The 23,494-nt window shown below is 43.5% G+C and overlaps 1 protein-coding gene across 4 annotated transcripts in view; it reads right to left on the reverse strand.

Annotated features, from left to right (window-relative positions):
• The window catches only part of NT5C2 (5'-nucleotidase, cytosolic II), a 137,348-nt gene that overhangs the window by 87,872 nt on the left and 25,982 nt on the right, over positions 1-23,494 (reverse strand). For 2 of the 4 annotated variants that reach the window (XM_021700117.1, XM_021700114.1), the window contains exon 1: positions 4,495-4,542. The exons of 1 other annotated variant lie outside the window; for it this stretch is intronic. The gene's annotated coding sequence lies outside the window, so the exon portion shown is untranslated. Of the gene's footprint in view, positions 1-4,494; positions 4,543-23,494 lie in introns of those variants that run through there. One more of the 4 variants, XM_021700115.2, reaches the window with a different exon arrangement.

Genomic DNA, 23,494 nt, shown 5'->3' on the forward strand with positions numbered 1-23,494 from the left:
TAAGCGACTGCCTTCGGCTCAGGTCATGATCCTGGAGTCCCGGGATCAAGTCCCGCCCGCATCGGGCTCCCTGCTGAGCGGGGAGTCTGCTTCTCCCTCTGACCCTCCCCCTTCTCATGCTCTCTCTCTCATTCTCTCTCTCAAATAAATAAATAAAAAATCTTAAAAAAAAAAAAAAGAGTGTATGTACTAGGGGCGCCTGGATGGCTCAGTTGGTTAAGTGTCCGACTCTTGATCTCGGCTCAGGTCTTGATCTCAGGGTTGTGAGTTCAAGCCCCACGTTGGGCTCCAAGCTGGGTGTGGAGCCTACTTTAAAAAAAAAAAAAGGGGCGCCTGGGTGGCTCAGTTGGTTAAGCAACTGCCTTCGGCTCAGGTCACTATCCTGGAGTCCCAGGATCGAGTCCCGCATCAGGCTCTCTGCTTAGCGGGGAGTCTGCTTCTCCCTCTGACCCTCCCCCCTCTCATGTACTCTCTCTCTCTCATTCTCTCTCTCAAATAAATAAATAAAATCTTTAAAAAAAAAAAAAGATACACACAAAAGGCAGGAACAAATAGTTCAACACTCTCCAAGTCAATTTAATCCTTCTGATTCTGTATTCCACCTAAAAAGAGGGCAGTTTTGCTGCTCTGCTGGCAATTTTGCTGTTTTTATTGGTTTCTATTGTCTTGTTGCTAAACTTGTTTTCCATTTAAGAAAGAACCAGAGACGCCTGGATGGCTCCATCAGTTAAGCGTCTGCCTTCGGCTCAGGTCATGATCCCAGGGTCCCGGGATCGAGCCCCACAACGGGCTCCCTGTTCAGCGGGGAGTCTGCTTCTCCCTCTGCCCCTCCTCCCTGCTTTTGCGTGCATGCACACACTCTAAGAAATAAATAAAACCTTGAAAAAAAAATGAACAAACAAACAGCCACTGCAAACTCTGGTAACCAATCATAGAACACAATCAAATTTCAAATAAAAAGTCATATAAGATTTACTGTGTCAAATCACAAGAAATTTAGTAATCCATAACAATTTGCAATCAACTTCCTTAAAGAACTTTTGGGGGCATCTGGGTGGCTCAGTCCATTGAGCGTCTGACCCTTGGTTTCAGGTCAGGATCTCAGGGTCATGAGATTGAGCCGTGCGTTGGGCTACCCACTGAGGAGGGAGTCTGCTCAAGATTCTCTCTCACCCTCTCCCTCTGCCCCCCCCACTCACACATTTTTCTAAAATAAATAAATCTTTAAAGCAAAGAACTTTTTTAGGTCTGAACCTAAAAAACAAAACAAATACCAACCACTCATTAAAAAAAGTTATCTGGGGGCAGCTGGGTGGCTCAGTGGGTTAAGCACCTGCCTTCAACTCAGATCATGATCCCAGGGTCCTAGGATAGAGCCCTATGTCGGGCTCCCTGCTCAGTGGGGAGCCTGCTCTTCCCTCTCCCCAACTCTCGCTCGTGCTCTCTCTTGCTATGTCTCTCAAATAAAACCTTTAAAAAAAAGATTATCTTATTTCATTAATTGTGCTCTATCTTCAAGAAATCCACATAGCCTATCTTGTAAACAGCTTACCAGAAATTCTGTCTCTAGCTTTATCTCAAACTATTACTCTATCACATACTTTTAGTGAGAGCAACCTATTCATTAAACCCTCAATATAACTACTTTTTCATCTTCTTACTCTCATGTCACCATCTCTTATGTTTTTCTGATCCCACCAACATGTAGTAATGTCCCCACTTTGAGCAAAAAACAGTAAGAGTTAACATTTATAGAGAATTTAATGTATGCTAATATCGCTTCAATGGAATTATCACATTTAATCCACACAACCCTGTGAAATTTGTTCTATTTTCCCTTTTGTGGTGAGAGAAACCAAGTGAGGCCCTCCATGTTCTCCAACGTTGCATGGATGGTAAGTTGCAAGCTAGGTCTCAAACCCAAACTCCAAAAACCACACCCTCAAACATATGTGATGCTATCTCCTGGCTCAAAGTACTGACTGCCTTTATTGCTCAAATGTCACTGAACATATGCCCTGTGATTTAACATTTTGTGTTCAGAGATGTTGTTTAAGTGGCGCAAAATACTATTTCCTTCAACAAAAATTTACTGAGAGCCTGTATGCCAGGCATTGTTGACTACTGAGTCTTAAAGCATGTTACAAAGCCTCTACAAATGAGAAGTAGATAAATTCTTCAGATACATGGACATCCCAGAAAGTGGGTAAATGAAAATTTAAAATATGTACATAGCAATTGAAACTACATAAAAACTATGTTTAAATAGGAACTGGAAAAGAACATAGTCATAAATAGTATGATAAAGTTGGGGTTTGTTTCTTCTTCTTTTGCTATTTCATTGAATTAAGCTTTTTGTTAAGAGAGCTAAGCAATGAAAAGATGTATTAAAAAAAACCAAACATGTCTTAAGTGCTTTCTTTCTCCCATAAAACAGCAAGAACAGCCTAGAGAAAGATGAATGAACATCCCTCCTCTCAACATTCCACTGTAATTTGGCTTTCTTCAGGAAGATACACCTGATGTCAGCAGTAAGGCTTGCAGATACCATTAGTAAATATCTCTCTATATAAAATCTTCCTACAACTATAAACTTTCAGAAACTTGTAGCTAATTGTAAATTTTCATAGAATGGAATCTAATCTTAGAACTGAAAGAAACCCAGGCGCCTGGGTGGCTTAGTCCCTTAAACGTCTGCCTCCCGCTCAGATCATGATTCCAGAGTCCTGGGATCCAGCCCTCCCTCCATCCGGCTTCTTGCTCAGCGGGGAGCCTGCTTCTCGCTCTGCCTGCTGTTCCCCCTGCTTGTGTGCTCTCTGACAAATAAATAAATAAAATCTTCAAAAAAAAAGAACTGAAAGAAACCTTGCAGAACATCTCCTTCAACCTTCTCATTTTACACTGATTACTAAATTCTAGGTTAATGAGAGTAAATGCAGCAACAACCTATAAGAGCTGAAATCGTAGTGGCTTATATTGCAAAAGAAATGCATTTCAGAAATAAAGTCTGTGTGTGCTAGCATCAGCCCATCATGTAGAGTTCGTTAATTACTAAGCTGCGTCTTACTGAACTTAACTTCTACAGGCCTGAACATCTTCATCTGGGTAAATTCTAACCACTGTTGAAAAGTGTCCCAGTAGGGACTCCTAGCTGGCTCAGTGGTAGAGCATGCGACTCTTGATCTCAGGGTTGTGAGTTGGAGCCCCACGTTGGGCGTGAAGCCTACTAAAATAAAATAAAATTAAGGGAAAAAAAAGTGTCTAAAAAGACCTCAATCACATTAAGCTTCCATGGTAAACGGTACTGTTTCAACATTCTTCCTTTCAGGTTACAGTTAGAATTTGCATCCGCTGTCTTAAGAGGCAAAATGAACAGTGCGCAGACACTACAAAACAAGTACAGTTCAATCAAGAACCTGTCTGCACCCGGACACGCATGAGCGCACGCACGCACACAACCCTATAAAGGCGACTAGTCACTGCAGAGCACTGTACTTTACAATACATCCCTCAAACATAATGGCCCTAAAGCCCACAACAGGGGAAAACAACAAATGACACCAAGCTCTACCTACTGCTTTTAAAAGGTGAGGCTTACTGGCGTCAAAACCTCCAAACATTATGCTTACAACTAATGGTTCAGGCCTCAGATCTGCATCTACGCCTCGGCTTTCACCAGCTTCAGGGGTCCCCAGAAAAAAAAGGAAGGGGCCGCCACCAGACAGCTGACGCCTGACTTGGGAGCCGTTTGGAAATAACGAGCATGGTTTTTGTGGCGGCTTGCGATTCGATGTGAGCTTTCCAGGAAGTGCTGCAAACGACATAACTGACATGCGGGCTACCAAGCTGGCAATTTCCTGCGGCTCTGGCGAAAACGCTGTCAGCCTCGCCTCCTACTACGGCGGTCCGCTAGTTCCCTGGGGGCCACCCGGAACGCGCAGGGGGTGAGGCCCTTGAAGAGGGGCGGAAAGGCTGGCCTCCGGTGCCGGCGTTGGCCGGAAAAAATAAGCAGACCTAAGAGGGGTCCGCCTGAGGAGGGATGAGGGCTGCCACCGGCGTGAGAAAAGCGGGGGGGGGGCAAGACACGGCGAGGCTGGCTCTGAGGAGACGAAGGGCTGCGCTCCGAGGGTCAGACGGGTCCCCGCGAGCCGACGGCAGGGAAACAATGGCGCGAGCGTGACGTGGGGCCGGGGGCGTCGCCGCGGCGCGGAGGTAGGGGCCGCTCTGAGGCGGGGGCCGGCGGGGGCCAGCTGGGGATGGGGGGGCGCCGTGTGGGTACGCGGGTGCCAAGTCCGCGGGCGCGCAGGCGGACGGTGGGATGGAGGAGAGGGGCCGGAGGGGCTGGCGGCCCTAGTGGGGCCGGGGCAGGGGCTGGCGGCGGCCCCCGGTCCCAAGTCGCGCGCTCTGCCGCGCACCCTCCCTCCCTTGCTTGCTTGCTCGCTCTCTCCCTCGCCCGCTTCCTCCCCGCCCTCCTGCGACTCCCGCAGCACTCACCAGCCCGCCGCACCGCTGCAATCCCAGCGCGCAACTGCCGCAGCCGCCTCGGCGCGCTCCTTCCCCGCCCCCGCCGCCCCGGCACCGCCCCCGGCTCGCGCCCGGCCAGGGACCGGCGTGCTGTTCTTTCCCCAGCTCCGCCGCAGAACCCGGCCGCGGCGACGCTCCCTAGCAGCACTGCCTGAGAGGAGCCCCGATGCAGTCGTGCGCCTCTGGCCCTAGCGCGGGTTCTCGAGATCCACAAACAACAGCAGTTGTTGACGAGCTGTAGGATAAGGCACGTTGACAACCCTTACATGGCTTTTAGGTCTCCATCAATTGGCCTTGTGCCCGGCCCCTCAGCAAGGCCCCAGACCACCTTGCCTTGGTCTACACACCGATGCTTCTCCTTAGGGGGATGGGGCACCCTTTTTCCCAGTCACCGAATCTTCTGGTCAAACAGACCCCAGAGCCCTTCTGGTCCAGACCCCCATACCACGCTTGAATCCCACTGATGGTTAAAAGCACCAGCTTTGGAGTTTGTCAGAACGGGTTGGAATTGCAGTTCCACCACTTAAAAATTGTGTGACCTTGGGCAAGTTACCTGACCCCACTGTACCAAGTTCCCTCATCTATAATACAGGAACAGATAACAATAGTACCTATCTCATTGGGTATCACAGAATGAAATAATAGAGGGAAGGTTCTCAGCACAGTCCTGGCACAGGGCACTCAATAAATGTTAGTTATAGCGACCCCCTACCACCAACAAGCTGAAAGACTCCCAGTGACAGAAAGCCCACCATTTCCAGAGCAAGGCATTCCTTGCTCTCAGCAGCTCTACACCGGTTAGGAAGTGTTTCTGAAACACCCACTCTCTGGCCCAAGTCCTATCCCCTTGGGAGCCTCAGAGAACAAACAGGTCTAATTTCTCTTTGTCCTTCTACTTATAGATATTTGAAGATTTCTGCCCAGGTCTTCTGTTACTGGAGACCAGTATCTCCCATTCCTGGGGAAGGGAAGGTCTTTGTCCTCATTCTCCTCATGCACCTAGTAGGTTTGAATGTGGCTCCTTCAGAGTATATCACCCAAAACAGAAACAAATGTTTGCAGTACCATCACAACAAAGCAGTTACCCTAACTTCCTCCTTGTAGGACTTCCATTCAGGCAATAAAGTTCATGGCATCCACACTATTGACTCATTGAGTTGCCACCAACAAAACCTCCAAGACTTAAATAAGTGCTCTACTGGAGCATTTCTACCTCTCATGATTTTTGAGCCAACTTCAGTTCAGGTCAGCTGAGGCCTTGGACCTCTCACCTACTAGCTTGTTCAGGATATGTGATATATTTCGTCTAATACTACCTTCAACCAAGTACTTTTGGAAAAAGTTCAGGGTTTGTGTCTAAAGACCAGGCCACTGAACAAATAACATATATATATATATATATTTATAAAATCTCAACTGAGCAAAAAAAAATGCATGCACACATGAAAGACTAAAAGGAAATATGTAATTGAATATGTTAGTAGTGTTTTTTTCTCAGTGATAAGATTCAGGGTAGTTTCTTTTCTTCTTTATACTTTTCCATAAATTTCCCAGATTTTCTACATTGTTTATACTACTTGTGTAATCAAGAACTTTGTTTCCAAAAAAATCAGAAAAAATAATTTTAAAAATCAGGGACATGTAATAACTTTACAAGTTGGGGAACAAGGGGCGCCTGGGTGGTTCAGTGGATTAGGTGACTGCCTTTGGCTGGGGTCATGATCTCGGGTCCCAGAATCAAGCTCCGCATCAGGCTCCCTGCTCGCCCGGGGAGTCTGCTTCTCTCTCACCCTCTGACCCTCCTCCCTGCTTGTGCCCTCTCTCTCTCTCTCTCTTGAAAATAAATAAATAAAACCTTTTTAAAAAATTGGGAAACAAACTTAAGGAATAACAGACTAAGAGAAAACATTTGTAATACATAAAGATTTGTATCTGGAACATACAAAGGACTCTTAACAAATCAGTAAGAAAAAATCTACTAAAAAAATGGGCAAATAATATAAATTGGCAGTTCACAGAAAAGGAAATACAAATTGCTAATAAGCATACACACAAAAAATGCAATCTCAGTAGTAACCAGGGAAATGGAAATTAAAACTGAGATTGGCAACAATTTTCAATCATCATAATATCAAAAGAGTATAAATTGGCACAGCCACTTTAGAGTGCAATAGGACAATATTTATTAAATCCATGTCTCAGCAATGCCACTTCTAGTTATCTACCATACTCCATGTACATATGGAGGTGTGTACAAGGATAATTACTATGATATTGTTAATAAACTTTGGAATCAGCCTAAGTGCCCACCAATAGAGGAATGGCTAAATAAAATGCACAATACTCATAATGCAATTCTGTAGAGAATTTAAAAGAAGTGACCTTGATCTATACGTTAATATAGATCTATCTCAAAATCATATAGTTGAGGGGTGTCTGGGTGGCTCAGTCGGTTAGGCGTCTGACTCTTGATTTCGGTTCAGGTCATGATCTTAGGGTCCTAAGATTGAGCCCTGCCGATCTAGTTACAATGTAGCTGTAAAGTGCTGCCTTGTCTTTGCCCCCTGCTCAAAATAAAGCTGTTACCTTTCTAGCCCTGTCCGCCATGGTGCTTAGCAGCCAGGGATGCATGGTCTCAGACATGTTTACCAAGTAAAATACTGACTTGAGAGGCGCCTGGGTGGCTCAGTCATTAAGCGTCTGCCTTCGGCTCAGGTCATGATCCCAGGGTCCTGGGATCGAGCCCCACATCGGGCTCCCTGCTCAGCGGGGAGTCTACTTCTCCCTCTCCCACTCCCCCTGCTTGTATTCCCTCTCTCGCTGTGTCTCTGTCAAATAAATAAATAAAATCTTTAAAAAAAAAAAAAAAAAAAGATTGAGCCCTGCCTCAGGCTCCATGCTGGGTGTGGAGCCGGCTTAAGATTCTCTCTCCCTCCCCTGCTCCCTCTGCCCCTCCCCCCTCACTTGCTCCCTCTCTAAAAAAAATAAATAAATAATATAGTTGAATGTAAAAAGCAAATTGCAGTATAATATGTAAATTATATATATAATTGATATTTAAAAAAAAATCTTCCTCAAAATGCTTAACTTCGGTCTAACCATGAAAAATCATCAGACAAACCCCAATTAAGGGATATTCTACAAAATACCTGACCTGGACTCTTCAAAAGTGCTACGGTCGGGTGCCTGGCTGGCTCAGTTGGGAGAACATGTGACTTTCGATCTTGGGGTCATGAGTTTGAGTTCCATGTTGGGTGTAGAGATTACTTAAAAATAAATAAATAAACTATTAAAAAAAAAAAGAACTGGAAGCCTTTAAAAAAAAAAAGTGTTAAGGTCATGAAAGCCAAGGAAAAGACCAAGAACTGCGACAGACTGGAGGAGACTAAAGAGAATAGAAAACTAAATGCAACGGAGGATCCTGGATGGGATCCTAGAACAGTAAAAGCACATTAGTGGAAAAACTTGTAAAGTTCTAACAAAGTTTATAGTTTAATTAACAGTACATATACCAGTTTTAATTTCTTAGTTTTGATCATTGAACCAGAGTTATGAAACCCGTTAATATTAGGAGAGGCTGAGCGAGGGTATACTGGAACTTTCTATTACTATCTTTGCAACTCTTCTGTATATCTAAAATTATTTTCAAAATAAAATGTTAAAACACAGACATAAATAGCATTATTTCTTATCGACACTGCTATAGACAAATTCTAAATTCATATGTTGAAACCTAATGCCCAGCGTGATGGTATGTGGAGGTAGGGCCTTTGAAAGGTAATTAGGTCATGAGGGTAGAGCCCTCATAAATGGAATGAGTGCCCTTATAAAAGAGACCCCAGAAAGCTTCCTACCCTTTCCACCCTGTAAGGATGCACAGCAAGAAGACAGCTGTCTCTGAACCAGGAAACAGGCCTTCACCAAATCTGCTGGTGCCTTGCCCTTGGACTTCCCAGGCTCTGGAACTGTAAGAAATTTCCTATAGGCTACCAAGTCTCTGGTATACTGTTATAGCTGCCAAAACTAAGACAATCTCACATTAAGTTTATAGAAGATTTTTAAAACATTATAAGGCTACATGCCAAACTCTTATCAGAAGTTATCCAAAAAAAAAAAAAAAGCTATCTCTGAAGATGCGGTAAAGGCCAAGATTGGGGGTAAAAGGGAGTTTAGCTTACTGGTTTTTTGTTCTTTTTTTTTTTTAGAGAAAGAGAGAGCATGCATGTGTGGGGATGGGGTGGGGAGGCAGAGGAAGAAGGAGGGAGAGAATCTTAAGCAGGCTCCATGCCCAGTCCCCAGCCCAAGGCAGGGCTCTGGGGCTTGATCTCACGACCCTCCTGAGATCATGACCTGAGCCGAAATCAAAGAGTCAGATGCCTAACTGCTTAACCGACTGAGCCACCCAGACACCCCTAGTCTTACTGTTTCTGAAGATAAATGTATTCATGTAAACAGTCTTACTGTTTCTGAAGATAAATGTATTCAAGCTACAAGGGCTTGCTGATCTTAACCAAAGTTCATGAATAAACCAAAGAAATTAATGTTTTAATTGCAAAAGAAAGGAAAAGGGCAGGACATTTGGCTTTATGACTTTCTGGAGAAAGACAAGCCATACCAACTGCGAAAGAACCTTCTAAAAGAAGACTGGGGAGCCTGAGGAAGCAATGAGGAGTCTTAAGTGGCTTGCTTGGGGTTTCCAACTTGGCATTGGCTGAAAGGCCTGGGCAGCGAGTGCTTAGCAAGAGAGGCCATCCTACTGTGGCATAGGATGGCCTCTCACCAAACTTCCTGCCCAGCACCCACATGGCTGTCCTACCCCTCTGATTAACATGATTTTCCCCCAGAATACCATAAACTGTGAGTCACCCAGAATGTAAGCAGCGTTCACAGGTCACTCATCAGTTTTCTGCTCCTTGGCAGAAGCTCTCAGAGAAATGCAAACATTGCTCAACACCCTGGCCTGGGGCCTAGAAACAGCCTCTGCTGCCCAAAAATCTTTCTCCCAGGAAGTGTTCAGTCTTAGATCCAATCAGCCATCTCAGATGTCTCCTCTGTTTTTCATCCTTCTTTCTCTAAGAGCATAGGGTCAGCACTTACCGTGGTTACTGCTAGCACAATCACCATGCAAGGAGACAATGAGACAATGTTGGGTCTAGCTAGAAATGGCCAGCGCAGCTTGAGACAGGATATATGTAAGACTCGGGAGCACCAACATTTCTTCGAAAATATGCAGTGAGCTCCTACTCTATTGATGAGCCTAAGACTCATCAATAGAGACATGGGTTTCTGCCCTCTTGGAGGTTTCCAACTGCTTGGGAAGATGAGCTTTAAATAAACAATTATTTTACTACAATTTTAGGGAAGTGAAATGCAGGGAAAGTAAAAGATGCTATGAGGGAAAACAAAATAGGAGTTATGGAGAGGCTCAGGGAACATTTCTCTTAGGAAAGAACATCTCAGCTGAGCCCTGAAGGATGAGTAGGACTTAAGCTAAAGAGAGGTGTTTGCTTGGATAGTTGGAGGATTCCTAAAAGAGGGACCAGTAGGTACAAAGGCCAGAAATGAGTCATTATCTGTTAGTGACTCAATACTGCATAAAGGATAAGAATAAGGTCCCCTGGATCCCTACCTCTGTTTCAACACAACTCCACTTTTATCTGTTTTAAAAAGAGATTCCAAAAAATATAAATAAATAAATAGGGGCATCTGGGTGGCTCAGTTGGTTGGGCGTCTGCCTTTGGCTCAGGTCATGATCCCAGGGTCCTGATCCGGCTCGGCGGGGAGCCTGCTTCTCCCTCTCCCTCTCCCTGCCACTCCCCTTCTTTGTGCTTTCTCTCTCTCTCTGTCAAATAAATAAATTAAATTAAATCTTAAATAAATAAATAAAATAATAAGATTCCATATAAGGATGTGTGTGTGTGTGTGTGTGTGTATTAACTGCCCATATGTCTATGTTTGAAAAAAGGGTTTGGTTGTTTTTAAAAAATGTGTTTGAGGGGTGTGTGGGTGGCTCAGTTGGTTAAGCATCTGACTCTTCATTTTGGCTCAGGTCATGGTCTTGGCATCATGAGATTGAGCCCTGCATCAGCTCAGCAAGGAGTCTGCTTCTCTCAGTATCCCTCTGCCCCTCCCTGAACTGGTGTGAGTGCACTTTCTCTCTCTCTCTCTCACAAATAAATAAATAAATAAATCTTTTTTTTTTTTTAAAGTGTGTTTGAAAACTAACAGTCTAGGCTCTGGAGGACCTCTCAGAAGGCCTTTGCATGGACTCAGGTTCCAAGCTACAAGGGCTTGCTGATCTTAACCAAAGTTCATTGATTTTGCCGCTGTTGTCTTGCCAGGCTCTGCCAAAGGGCCATCTGCCCACTCTAATTCTCCCAGTGGTGTTGTGGAAAGGCCTCAGAAGAGATCATTGACAGCAGCTCAGTACAGATCAGGCAGCTTAGTCCACAGGCAGCTTCTGTCTATGGAATCAGAGGCTGAAAATAGATCATTACATGCCACAAAAGTCTTAAATTGCTTCTAACCAGGCAACGAGCTGTAGGGATTAAGAAAATGGATTCCAGAGCCAGACTTTCTGGCTTCAACTTCTGGCTCTGCAGCTAACTAGTTGTGACCCTGAACAGGTTTCTCAAAGCCCTCATGTCTTAGTTTCCCCATCTTTAAAATGGATGTGAGGATAATAATAGTGTCTACTTCATAGGCTTGATGAGGATCAAATGAGAGATCACACTTGTACAGCATCTGAGATAGGGCCAGGCATCCAGTAAGCATCATATAAATAAATTTGTTAAATAAAACCTAAGTGGCAATAGTATGTTTCTTTCTGTATGAATTTATGGGTGGCAAAGCCCAAATTCAGGCATTTTAAATCTACTGTTTGATGTTTTACCACTGCTGTCAAGGTGAAGTTCTCTCTGTGGCTTCCCACACCTCTGAGGAATTGGGGTCACACGGCCCTCTGAAACGGTGAGTGGTTACCAGATTCGGGATTCCTTCACTCAGTAATATTGCAGAAGCACTTCTGGGCATTCATGTAGGGTGACCATCTTTGGACTGTGCCATTCAGGACATTCAAATAAACTGTCATCGGGGTGCCTTGGTGGCTCTGGTTGGGCGTCTGCCTTTGGCTCAGGTCATGATCCTGGGGTCCTGGGATCCAGCCCAGCATTGGGCTCCTTGCTCGGTGGGGGTCTGCTTGTCCCTCTCCTCTGCCCCTTCCCCCCATTTGTGCACGCTCGCTCTCTCTCAAATAAATAAAATCTTTTTAAAAAATAATAAAATAATAAACTGCCATCTACTGTCATTACTATTTCTTGAAAAGCAATTTTAACACCAAAAAAGTGTGAAAAACATAATCTCAGAATAAAAGGCAGGGCCTTAAATTGAGCTTAGTAAAAAATTGATACCCTTTTCTGCTCTTTTCCATTTCATCTTAAGCCAGCAACCAAGAGCCGACCCCTGTCTAAGACCCAGCATTTGGCTAACACTGCTCCACATGACCCTTCTGAGTGTTCCTGGACACACTGGACATTATAACTAAATACCTCTCCACCTCTCTGAATGTCCACACCTCAAAGCCAGTACCAAACACCCCACATTTCACAAAACTGAAGGCATCTGCTACTAATCCCAGAGAGTACTGCTATGCTCAGAGGTAGATGGGCCACAATTGGGAGGAGGTATTTTAGTTGTTCCCTGTAGGACTTAATGGGGCCATTTAGAACCTTGGCTCTAATTCCAAGGAGTCAGGAAGGACTCTGAGCTACCTGGGTGTTTTAGAAAAAACCTCCCCGTCCTCCTGTGTCTCCTTCATTCTCATATCACTCCCACACTACAACACTTCTTAAACCAGACGCGTGAGGGTTTTCCCACACCAAGCAATTCTCTGGGACAACTTAGTGTCAACAATCAATTTAACTTAATTCTGACACTATCTGCTTGGAGACAGTGTCAGATCCCCCAGGGTAGGGGCTCAGTCCCGCGAGACTGCCCCCCACTGCAGATGCCAGTCACAAGTAATAGGTCCCCAGGTTATCCACAACTTCTGTCTGACTTGGCTACAAATCAGAGGTTCCCATGACCTCCTCCCCCTTGGATTTGATTATTTGTTAACAGCCACTCACAGAACTCAGGGAAACACCCACTTGCATTTACCAGCTCATTAAAGGCTTTGATAAAGGTGAACAGCCAGATGAAGAGATACAGAGGGTGAGGTCTGGGAGGGTCCCAAGCACAGGAGTTTTCGTCCCCACAGAGTTGGAGTGCCACCCTCCCAGGATGTGGATGGGTTCACCAACCTGGAAGCTCTCTGAACCCCACACATTTTTATGGGGGCTTCATCACACAGGCATTGATTGATCATTAACTCCATTTTCAGCCACTCCCTTCATTCCTCTTAAGAAGGGCAAGGGGCTGAAAATGCCGAGCTTCTAATCACAGCTTGCTCTTTCCAGTGACCAGCCCTCATCCAGGAGCCATCTATGACTCGACGAGAGTCACCTCATAAGAACAGAAGACATGCCTATCACCCAGGGAGTGACAAGGGTTTCAGGAGCTCTGTACCAAGAACCAGAGAAAAAGACCAACGTCTATTTTCTACTACCTCATGCTGAGTGTGCAGCTTGTCTTCCCAGACACAATGAGAGGTTCCAGCAAGGAGAGTCAGGGTACAGGGCTGTCATGCTGACTCTGCTGCGAATCTACTGTGTAATTTTGGTGATGCCCTCTACCATTCAGAGACCTAATTTACTCTTCTACAAAATGGAGGCAGTAATACCTGCTCTGCGTTCCTCAAGGTTGTCTTGGGAATCAAATATATAATGGCTACAAATATGCTGTTAAAGCACTATAAAGGAATGGGTATTTGTTAACTCTCAGCCCCCACTCCCTTCTGGTCAGGGCCCCCAAGATTCCCTACTAAGTTTATACCAAGGATCCTCCCTTCCTCCCTCTCCTTTGGCCTGACTAGGACTCCACAGCCCAACACTCCAGGGGAGACTCCTCTAGGCCTTGGGTTAGAGCAGTGTGGTAGAGAAGAGCTGATTTGTTCTCTCCTTCTCAGAGCCCTGGTCTCCTAGGTCTCTCCAGGAGGGAGTAAACTCCTAAGTATTAAACACTCAGGAGTCCACAAATACTCTTGGAGTTCCAGCTTAGTGAGCCTGTCCAAGAATGCTTCCTGCTAAACTAACAAAGGTGATAGCCGGAGAATGCCGGGAGACATTCCACTTCTCTGCCTCCAAGGAATCCTGGCAGCTGGACTTTCCAGTGTGTTATATCTGGAAGAAACTTTAGATCAGTGGTTCTCTATTCTGGCTGAACATTAGAATCACCAGGGGAGCTTTTAAAAAATACCCGTGCCAGGCTGTACCTCACACCAATTAAATCAGAATCTTTTGGACATCAGTATTTTTAAAGCTCCCCAGATGATTGAAATGTGCAGCCTAGTTTGAGAACCACTGCTATTGATAATCCAGGTCAAACAGCTCATTTTACAGAAAAAAAAAGGGGGAGGGCCTGGGCATTTAAGAATTTTGTCCAAAGTCATATAACAGATTAGAGTTTGAAATAATTCAATAAGCTGATGAAAATAACAGCTATTTTTTGTTGAGCATTTACTGTCACTTTACAAACATAATCTCAGATAGTCATCACAATAATCTTATGAGAAAACTGAAGCCCAAAAGGTTTAGTTTGCTCAAGGTCAAAGCAACTAAAGTGGCGGAGATCCCTGTTCAACTGTTCAACCAAATTTGAGAGCAGATGACAAGACAGGGGGGTAGAGCCTCTGCCTTTAAGGAACTTGTAGCCTATCTGGAGGGACAGGAAACAGGTGAGCCAACACTTAAAACAGTTTGATAAGTATGACAGTAAAAGTAAACAATGCAAGGCCAAGGAAGCCACCTAACTCTGGGAAAAGTCAAAGAAGTCTTCTCAGAGGAGGAGTTATTTGCAGAAGTCTTAAAAGGTGAATGAAAAGTAGTTTAGTGAAAAGAAAGAAAGGAGAGGAAGTGGGACTAGCAAGTGCCAAGCCATGACATGTGAGAGAGCATGGTGCTCAGAGGATGCTCAGAGCTCCGTAGTAATTCAGAATGACCCAGTAGGTCCATTGGGTAGCAATATTAGTAAGTGGTGAGATTGAGGAAGTACAGAGACCAGATCATTAAGAAGTCTGAAAAAGGGAACCATCAAATGATTATAAACTAGACAATGAAAGGATATAAATTTGTTTAAAAAGTTACTGGAGGATAAGACATCAAAAGCCCAGGCAACAAAAGAAAAAAAGCGGCCTATATCAAAACTGAAAACTTCTGTGGGAAGATGGCAAGTAGGAGGTCCCTAAACTCACCTCGTCCCATGGATATAACTAGATAACATTCACATAAGGGCAAATAACCCAGAAAACTACCCGAAGACTGGCAGAACAAACTCCACAACTAATGTAGAGACAAGGGGCGCCTGGCTGGCCTAGTCAGTAGAGCATGGGACTCTTGATCTTGGGGTTGTGAGCGCTAGCCCCACATTGGGTATAGAGATTACTAAAAAAAAAAAAAATTAATAAAAAAAAAAATGTAGAAATGAGGCCACACTGAAGAGGGTGGGAAGGGCAGAGACACAGTGGGGAGCTAAACCCAGCAGGCCTGGCTGCCGGGGGAGGGAGCCACTGGGCGCTGAGAAGACTAAGAAACAGACTACCAAACCCAGGAGTCTGCATGGGGAAGATGAATCCCCGTAGCATTTGGCTTTAGAAATCAGAGGTGCTGAATTTTGTGAGTTCTCACAACCAGTGGGACTTAAAGCCTAGAACTTTATTTTTATTTTTATTTTTTTTTTGGCGGGGGGGTGTCTGGGTGGCTCAGTTGGTTTTAAGTGTCCAACTCTTGATCTCAGCTCAGGTCTTGATCTCTTGACCTCAAATCCATGCTGGGTGTAGAGCTTACTTAAAAAAAAAGGTAAAACTATTATTATTTTTATAGTCATTCAGTAATACCCCATTGTGTTCAACCAGAAACATGAAAATGGAGGAAGAATAAAACTGATCTCTCAAGAGGCAATATAGTTCAGGGATGCCTGGGTGGCTCAGTCAGTTAAGCATCTGCCTTCAGCTCAGGTCATGATCCCAGGGTCCTGGAACTGAGCCCCGCATCGGGCTCCCTGCTCAGCAGAGAGTCTTCTTCTCCCTCTGCCCCTGCCCCCCAGCTCATGCTCTCTCTCTCACTTGCTCTCTCTCAAATAAATAAAATCTTAAAAAAAAAGCAATATAGTTCAATTTTCTGCCATACAAAATTTAACACTTTGTGACATTATAGGTAAGTTTTATTTTCCTTATTACACCCTTCCATATTTTACAAACTTCCTATAATGAACATGTCTCATTTTTAACATTAGAAGTTTTAGGGAAAAAATAAAATAAAAATTAAAAAAAATTTTTAATTAAACTAAAAGAAGTTCTAGGAAAAAAAGTGAATGTGATTTTTCGTTTACTTTTTATTTACTTATTTTTTTGTGAACATGATTTTAAAAATCATTTCTTCAGGGGCGCCTGGATGGCTCAGTCGGTTAAGCATATGCCTTCAGCTTGGGTCATGGTCTCAGGGTCCTGCTCAGCAGGGAGCCTGCTTCTCCCTCTCCCTCTGCCCCTACCCCCTGCTCATGCTCTCTCTCTCAAATAAATAAGTAAAATCTTAAAAAAAAAAAAAAAAAAAAGATTCTCTCTCTCCCTCTCCCTCTGCCTCTCTCCCACCCCACCCCTGCTCAAGCTCTCTCTCTCAAAATAAATAAATAAATAAAATCTTAAAAAAAAAAAAAACTTCTTGAAATAGTTTCATGTGTCCTTACCCTTCTGTGAAGAGGGGTATCATCTTCCTCCCCACTGTACAAAGTGGGGAATCTTGACACAGATTGCAGAGCAAGTGCATGCAGACTCGGTGTCTGAGCTCCAGACCTTGTTCTCCAGGGCTGCACCTACGCAGGTTTATGTGCAAGAACGTGTCTCCTGGAGCCCACAACCTCAGGATTGGAGATGTTAAAGCCTGGAACTTTAGAAGCTGAATCCCTGTCCTTGAAAAGATAGCACAACAGTCTAGAGATACAGTTTAGAAGTTTGAAAAATGCCTAGAGCATGTGGGAGGGAGAGTTAGTTACTAATCTCAGAGTTCCCTAAGGGACTTCTCCAGGAACAAAAGAGCTAGCAGGTCCCATTTCCCTCCTCCTCTCCCTGCCCCCAGCATAATCACACGGCCACCTGCCAGGACCCGTGCAGCACCTGGCATTGACTTCCTAACTTGCTTACACCATACCCCGCCCCCTCCAGCTGGGCCTACCTCAGTCCCCGCACTGTGGGTGCCTCCCCCGGAAGAATGACGCAAACATTGCCAACACTGCATCTCCCAGCCTCCTGTGGAGGAAACACGCATCCTGTTAAAACTGTACACGCTGCCAGTGTGTGCTTTGCAGACTAGCCCCAGCTGGCCCCGTCTCCAGAGTGGCTGCTGCACACGTCTATGGAAGAAAACCAGTTAAAAGTGTGTACCCTGCCCACTACTTTCAAGAGCAAGAGAGCAGCTGACTTTCCTAACACACAGAAACAGACCCAGACAGTTAGGCAAAATGAGGAGACAGAGGAATGAATATGTCCCAAAGGAAAGCACAGAACAAAAATCACAGCAAGATACCCAAGCAAAACAGAGATGAGTAATATGCCTGGTAGAAAATTTAAAGTAATGATCACAAAGATGGTCACTGGACTGGAGAGGAGGACATCAGTGAGATCCCTAACACAGAGATAAAAAAGGACTAATCAGAAATGAAGAACACAATAATTGAAATTAAAAATTAACTTGATGGAATAAACAGCAGGCTAGAGGAAGCAGTGGAATGAATTAATGACCTGGATGACAGAGTTATGGAAAGTAATCAAGCTGAACAAAAGAGAGGAAAAGAATTATGCAAAATGAGAATAGACTTATGGAACTCAGTGACTCCATCAAATATAATAACAGGGATCCCAGAAGAAGAAGAAGAAGAGAGAAAGGAGAACAGATAATTTATTTGAAGAAATAGTAGCTGAAAACTTCCTAATCTGGGGAAGAAAACAGATATCCAAATCTAGGAGGCACAGAGATCACCCAACAAAATCAGCCCAAGGAGGTCCACACCAAGACATGAAGTAATTAAAATGGCAAGAAGTAGTGATAAAGAAAAAAAAATTTTTTTAAATTTTATTTATTTGACAGAGAGAGACACAGCAAGAGAGGGAACACAAGCAGGGGGAGTGAGAGAGGGAGAAGCAGGCTTCCCGCTGAGCAGGGAGCCTGATGCGGGGCTTGATCCCAGGACCCTGGGATCATGACCTGAGCCAAAGGTAGACGCTTAATGACTGAGCCACCCAGGTGCCCCAATAAAGAAAAAAATTTAAAAGCAACAGGAGAGGAGCATCTGGCTGGCCCTGTTGATGTTGCATGTGACTCTTGATCCCGGGGTCATGAGTTCAAGCCCCATGATAGTATAGAGATTACTTAAAAAAAATAGAGGGGAGCCTGGATGGCTTAGTTGGTGGAGTATCCAACTCTTGATCTCAGGGCCGTGGGTTCAAGCCCCATGTTGGGTGTAGAGATTACTTTTTTTTAAGATTTATTTATTTATTTTAAAGAGAGAAAGGGAGGGAGGGAGACAGAGAGCGAGCATGGGGGAGGAGAGGCAAAGGGAAAGGGAGAGGGAGAATCCCTAAGCAGACTCCCCTCTGAGCATGGAGCCTGACATAGGGTTCAATGAGTTGGACGCTTAATCAACTGAGCCACCCAGGCACCCCTGTCCCCTTTATTATTATTATACAGTGTCCTTCTTTGTCTCTTGTTATAGTATTTAAAGTCTCTTTTGTCTGATACAAGTATTGTTATCCTGGCTTTCTTTTGATATCTGTTTGAATGATAAATGTTAATACCCTTTCTTCTCTTGCTCCCTTACATGGTTTGCTGGCTTTCTTTAGTGATATACTTGGATTCCTTTTTCTTTATTCTTTGCATATCTATTATTTGTTTTTGATTTGTGGTTACCATTGGGTTTGTATATAATATCTTCTGCATATAGCAGTCTATGCTATATGGTTTGAACCTATTCTTTACTTCTCCCCATGTTTTAGGTATAGGGTGTCAAATTTTACATACTTTTTTGTGTGTGTGTGAATCCCTTGACTAGTTTTTATAGATATACTGATTTTTACAGATTTTGTGTTTCTACTTTGTATGTGTATATGTGTGTTTCCTAGTTTTCATACTCTCACTTGTGGTCTTTTTTTTTTCCTCTCAAAGAGTCCCCTTCAAGATTTCTTTTAGGGGGGGGTGTCTGGGTGGCTCAGTTGTTAAGCGTCTGCCTTTGGCTCAGGTCATGGTCCCAGGGTCCTGGGATCAAGCCCCACATCGGGCTCCCTGCTTGGCAGGAAGCCTACTTCTCCCTCTCAAAATCCCCCTGCTTGTGTTCCCTCTCTCACTGTGTCTCTCTCTGTCAAATAAATAAATAATATCTTAAAGAAAAAAAAAAAAAGATTTCTTGTAGGGCTGGTTTAGTGGTCATGAACTCTTTTAGTTTTTGTTTGTCTGAGAAACTCTGTATCTCTTCTTCTATTTTAAATGATAGCTCTGCTGGATAGAGTATTCTTGGCTGCAGAGTTTTCCCTTCCAGCACTGTGAATATATCATGCCACTTCTTCTGGACTGCAAAGTTTCTGCTGAAATATCTGCTGATAGCCTTATGAGGTTTCCCCTTGTGTGTAAATGTCTTCTTTTCTCTTGCTGCTTTAAACTCTTTTTTTTTTTTTAATAAGATTTTATTTATTTATTTGACAGAGACAGCACAGCAAGAGAGGGAACACAAGCAGGGGGAGTGGGAGAGGGAGAAGCAAGCTTCCTGCTGAGCAGGGAGCCTGATGTGGGGCTCAATCCCAGGACCGTGGGATCATGACCTGAGCCGAAGGCAGACGCTTAATGACTGAGCCACCCAGGCGCCCCTTAAACTCTTTTTTTTTTTAAAGTAATCTCTACACCCAGGGCGCCTGGGTGGCTCAGTTGTTTGAGTGTCTGACTCTTGATTTTGGCTCAGGTCGTGATCTCAGGTAATGAGATCAAACCCCACTTTAGACTCCGTGTTTGGCAGGGAGTCTACTTGGGATTCTTTCCCTCTTTCTCTGCCCCTCCCCACACTTACACTCGTGCACTCTCTCTCTCTCAAAAAATAAATAAATAAAATCTTTAAAAAAATAATAATAGGGACCCCCTGGGTAGCTCAGCTGGTTAAGTGTCTGCCTTCGGCTCAGGTCATGATCCCAGGGTCCTGGGATCAAGTCCCGCATTGGGCTCCTTGCTTAGCAGGGAACCTGCTTCTCCCTGCCTGCCACTCCCCCTGCTTGTGCTCTCTCTGACAAATAATAAAATCTTTTAAAAAAATAATAAAGGAGATAATCTAAGAAGAAGATGTAACAATTGTAAATATTTATGCACCCAACAAGGGAGCACCTAAATACATAAAACAGTTAACAACAAAAATAAAAGAACTAATTGGTAGGAGCGCCTGGGTGGCTCAGTTGGTTAAGCGATTGCCTTCAGCTCAGGTCATGATCCTGGAGTCCCTGGATCGAGTCCCGCATCGGGCTCCCTGCTCGGCAGGGACTCTGCTTCTCCCTCTGACCCTCCCCCCCTCATGTGCTCTCTCTCATTCTCTCTCTCTCAAATAAATAAATAAAATCTTAAAAAAAAAAAAAAGAACTAATTGGTAGTAATACAATAATAGTAGGGGATTTTAACACCCCAACTTCATCAATGGACAGATCATCCAAACAGAAAATCAACAAGGGAGAAGTGCCTTAGAATGACACACTGGACAGAAGGATTTAACAGATATATTCAGAACATTCCTTCCTGAAACAGCAGAATACACATTCTTCTCACATGTACATGGAATATTCTCCAGAATAGATCACATATCAGGCCACAAAACAAATATCAACAAATTCAAAAAGATCAAAGTTACAGCATGGATCTTTTCTGACCACAATGCTATGAAACAAGAAATAAGCCACAAGAAAAAATCTGGAAAGAGCACAGATAGATGGAGGTTAAATAATATGCTATTAAACAATGAAGGATGACCACTCTCACCACTTTTATTCAACATTGTACTAGAAGTCCTAATCACAGCAGTCAGACAACAAAAAGAAATAAAAGGCACACAGTTGGTAAGGAAGAAGTAAAACTTCCACTATTTGCAAATGACATGATACTATATATGGAAAACCAGAAGGACTCCACCAAAAAACTACTAGAACTGATAAATGACCTTTAGTAAGGTCATTGGATACAAAACCAATGCACAGAAATCTGTTGCATTTCTTTTTTTAATTTAATTTTTATTTTTTTATTTTTTATTTTTTAAAGATTTTTTATTTTATTTATTTGACAGAGAGAGAGATAGCGAGAGAGGGAACACAAGCAGGGGGAGTGGGAGAGGGAGAAGCAGGTCCCCCGCGGAGCAGGGAGCCCGATGTGGGACTCAATCCCAGGACCCTGGGACCATGACCCAAGCCGAAGGCAGACGCTTAATGACTGAGCCACCCAGGCACCCCAAGATTTTATTTTTTTAAGCAATCTCTACATCCAACATGGGACTCAAACTCACAATCCTAACTCCACCAACTGAGCCAGCCAGGCACCCTGAAATCTGTTGCATTTCTATACACTAATAATGAAGCAGCAGAAAGAGAAATTAAGAAAACAATCCCTTTACAACTGCACCCAAAATAATAAAATACCTGGGAATAAATTTAACAAAGAGATGAAAGACCTGTACTCTGAAAACTATAAAACAGTAATGAAAGAAATTGAAGATGACACAAAGAAATGGAAAGACATTCCCTGCTCATGGATTGGAAGAACAAATATTACTAAAATGTCCATGATACATTGCTGGAGTGGAGGCAGGTGGGAGGGATGGAGTGGCTGGGTGAAGGACACTGGGGAGGGTATGTGCTATGGCTAGTACTGTGTATTGTGTAAGACTGATGAATCACAGACCTGTACCCCTGAAACAAATAATACATTATATGTTAATAAAAATAAATAAAATAAAATAAAATACCCATACTACAGATTTAATGCAATCTACAGATTTAGTGCAATCCCTATCAAATACCAACAGCATTTTTCACAGAACTAGAACAATCCTAAAATTTGTATGGAACCATAAAAGACCCCGAACAGCCAAAGCAATCTTGAAAAAAGGAAAACAAAACTGGAGGTATCACAATTACAGATTTAAGCTATATTACAAAGCAGTACTAATCAAAACAGTATGGTACTGGCACAAAAATAGACACATAGATCAATGGAACAGAACAGAAAATCTAGAAATAAACCCACAATTATATGGTCAATTAATCTTTGACAAAGGAGGAAAGAATATGCAATGGGAAAAAGCCTTCAACAAATGGTGTTGGGAAAACTGGACAGCTACATTCAAAAGAATGGAACTGCACTACTTTCTTAGACCATAAATTCAAAGTGGATTAAAGACCTAAATGTGTACAATGCCTGGCTGACTTAGACGGTAGGAAACGCAACTTTTTTTTTTTTTTTTAAGATTTTATTTATTTATTTGAGCCAGAGAGAATGAGAGAGAGAGAGAGAGAGCACATGAGAGGGGGTAGGGTCAGAGGGAGAAGCAGGCTCCCTGCTGAGCAGGGAGCCCGATGCGGGACTCGATCCAGGGACTCCAGGATCATGACCTGAGCCGAAGGCAGTCGCTTAACCAACTGAGCCACCCAGGAGCCCAGGAAACGCAACTTTTGATCTCAGGGCTGTGAGTTTGAGCCCCACACTGGGCATAGAGCTTACTTAAAAAAAAACAAAACAAAACAAAAAAAAACACCTAAATATGAGACCTAAAACCATAAAAAATCCTAGAAGAGAAGACAGGCAGTAATGTTTCTGACATTGGCTGTAGCAACATTTTTCTAGATAGGTCTTCTGAGGCAAGGGAAACAAAAGCAAAAAGAAACTTTGGAACTACATCAAAATAAAAAGTTTCTGCACAGTGAAGGAAATAATCAACAAAACTAAAAGACAACCCACTGAATGGGAGAAAATATTTGCAAATGACGTTCGATAAAGGGTTAGTATCTAAAATATATAAAGAACTGATACAACTCAACACCCAAAAAACAAATAATCCAATTAAAAAATGGGCAAAAGACATGAGAAGACATTTCTCCAAAGAAGACAAACAGATGGCCAATAGACACATGAAAAGATTCTCAACATCACTCATCATCAGGGAAATGCAAATCAAAACTATGAGGTATAACGTCACATGTGTCAGAATGGCTAAAATAAAAAACACAAGAAGCAACAGGTACTGGCAAGGATGTGGAGAAAAAGGATCCCCTATGCACTGTTGGAGGCAATGCAAACTGGTGCAATCAGTGTGAAAAACAGTATGGAGCTTCCTCAAAGAGTTAAAAATAGAACTACCCTACAATCCAGCAATTGCACTACTGGGTATTTACCCAAAGAATACAAAAACACTAATTCAAAGGGATACCTGCACCCTGATGTTTATATCATTATTTACAATAGCCAAATTAGGGAAGCAGCCCAAGTGTCCATCGACTGATGACTGGATAAAGAAGATGTGGTGTGTATATACACAATGGAGTATTATTCAATCATAATAAAGAATGAAGGGCGCCTGGGTGGCTCAGTTGGTTAAGCGACTGCCTTCGGCTCATGATCCTGGAGTCCCAGGATCGAGTCCTGCATCGGACTCCCTGCTCAGCAGGGAGTCTGCTTCTCCCTCTGATCTTCCCCCGTTTCGTGCTCTCTCTCTGTCTCATTCTCTCTCTCAAATAAATAAATAAAATTAAAAAAAAAAAGTTCTCATAATAATGAAATCTTGCCATTTGCAATGACATGGGCAGAGCTAC

The sequence above is a fragment of the Neomonachus schauinslandi genome, chromosome 6, assembly GCF_002201575.2.
Source record: "Neomonachus schauinslandi chromosome 6, ASM220157v2, whole genome shotgun sequence".
NCBI classification, from domain to species: Eukaryota; Metazoa; Chordata; class Mammalia; order Carnivora; family Phocidae; genus Neomonachus; species Neomonachus schauinslandi.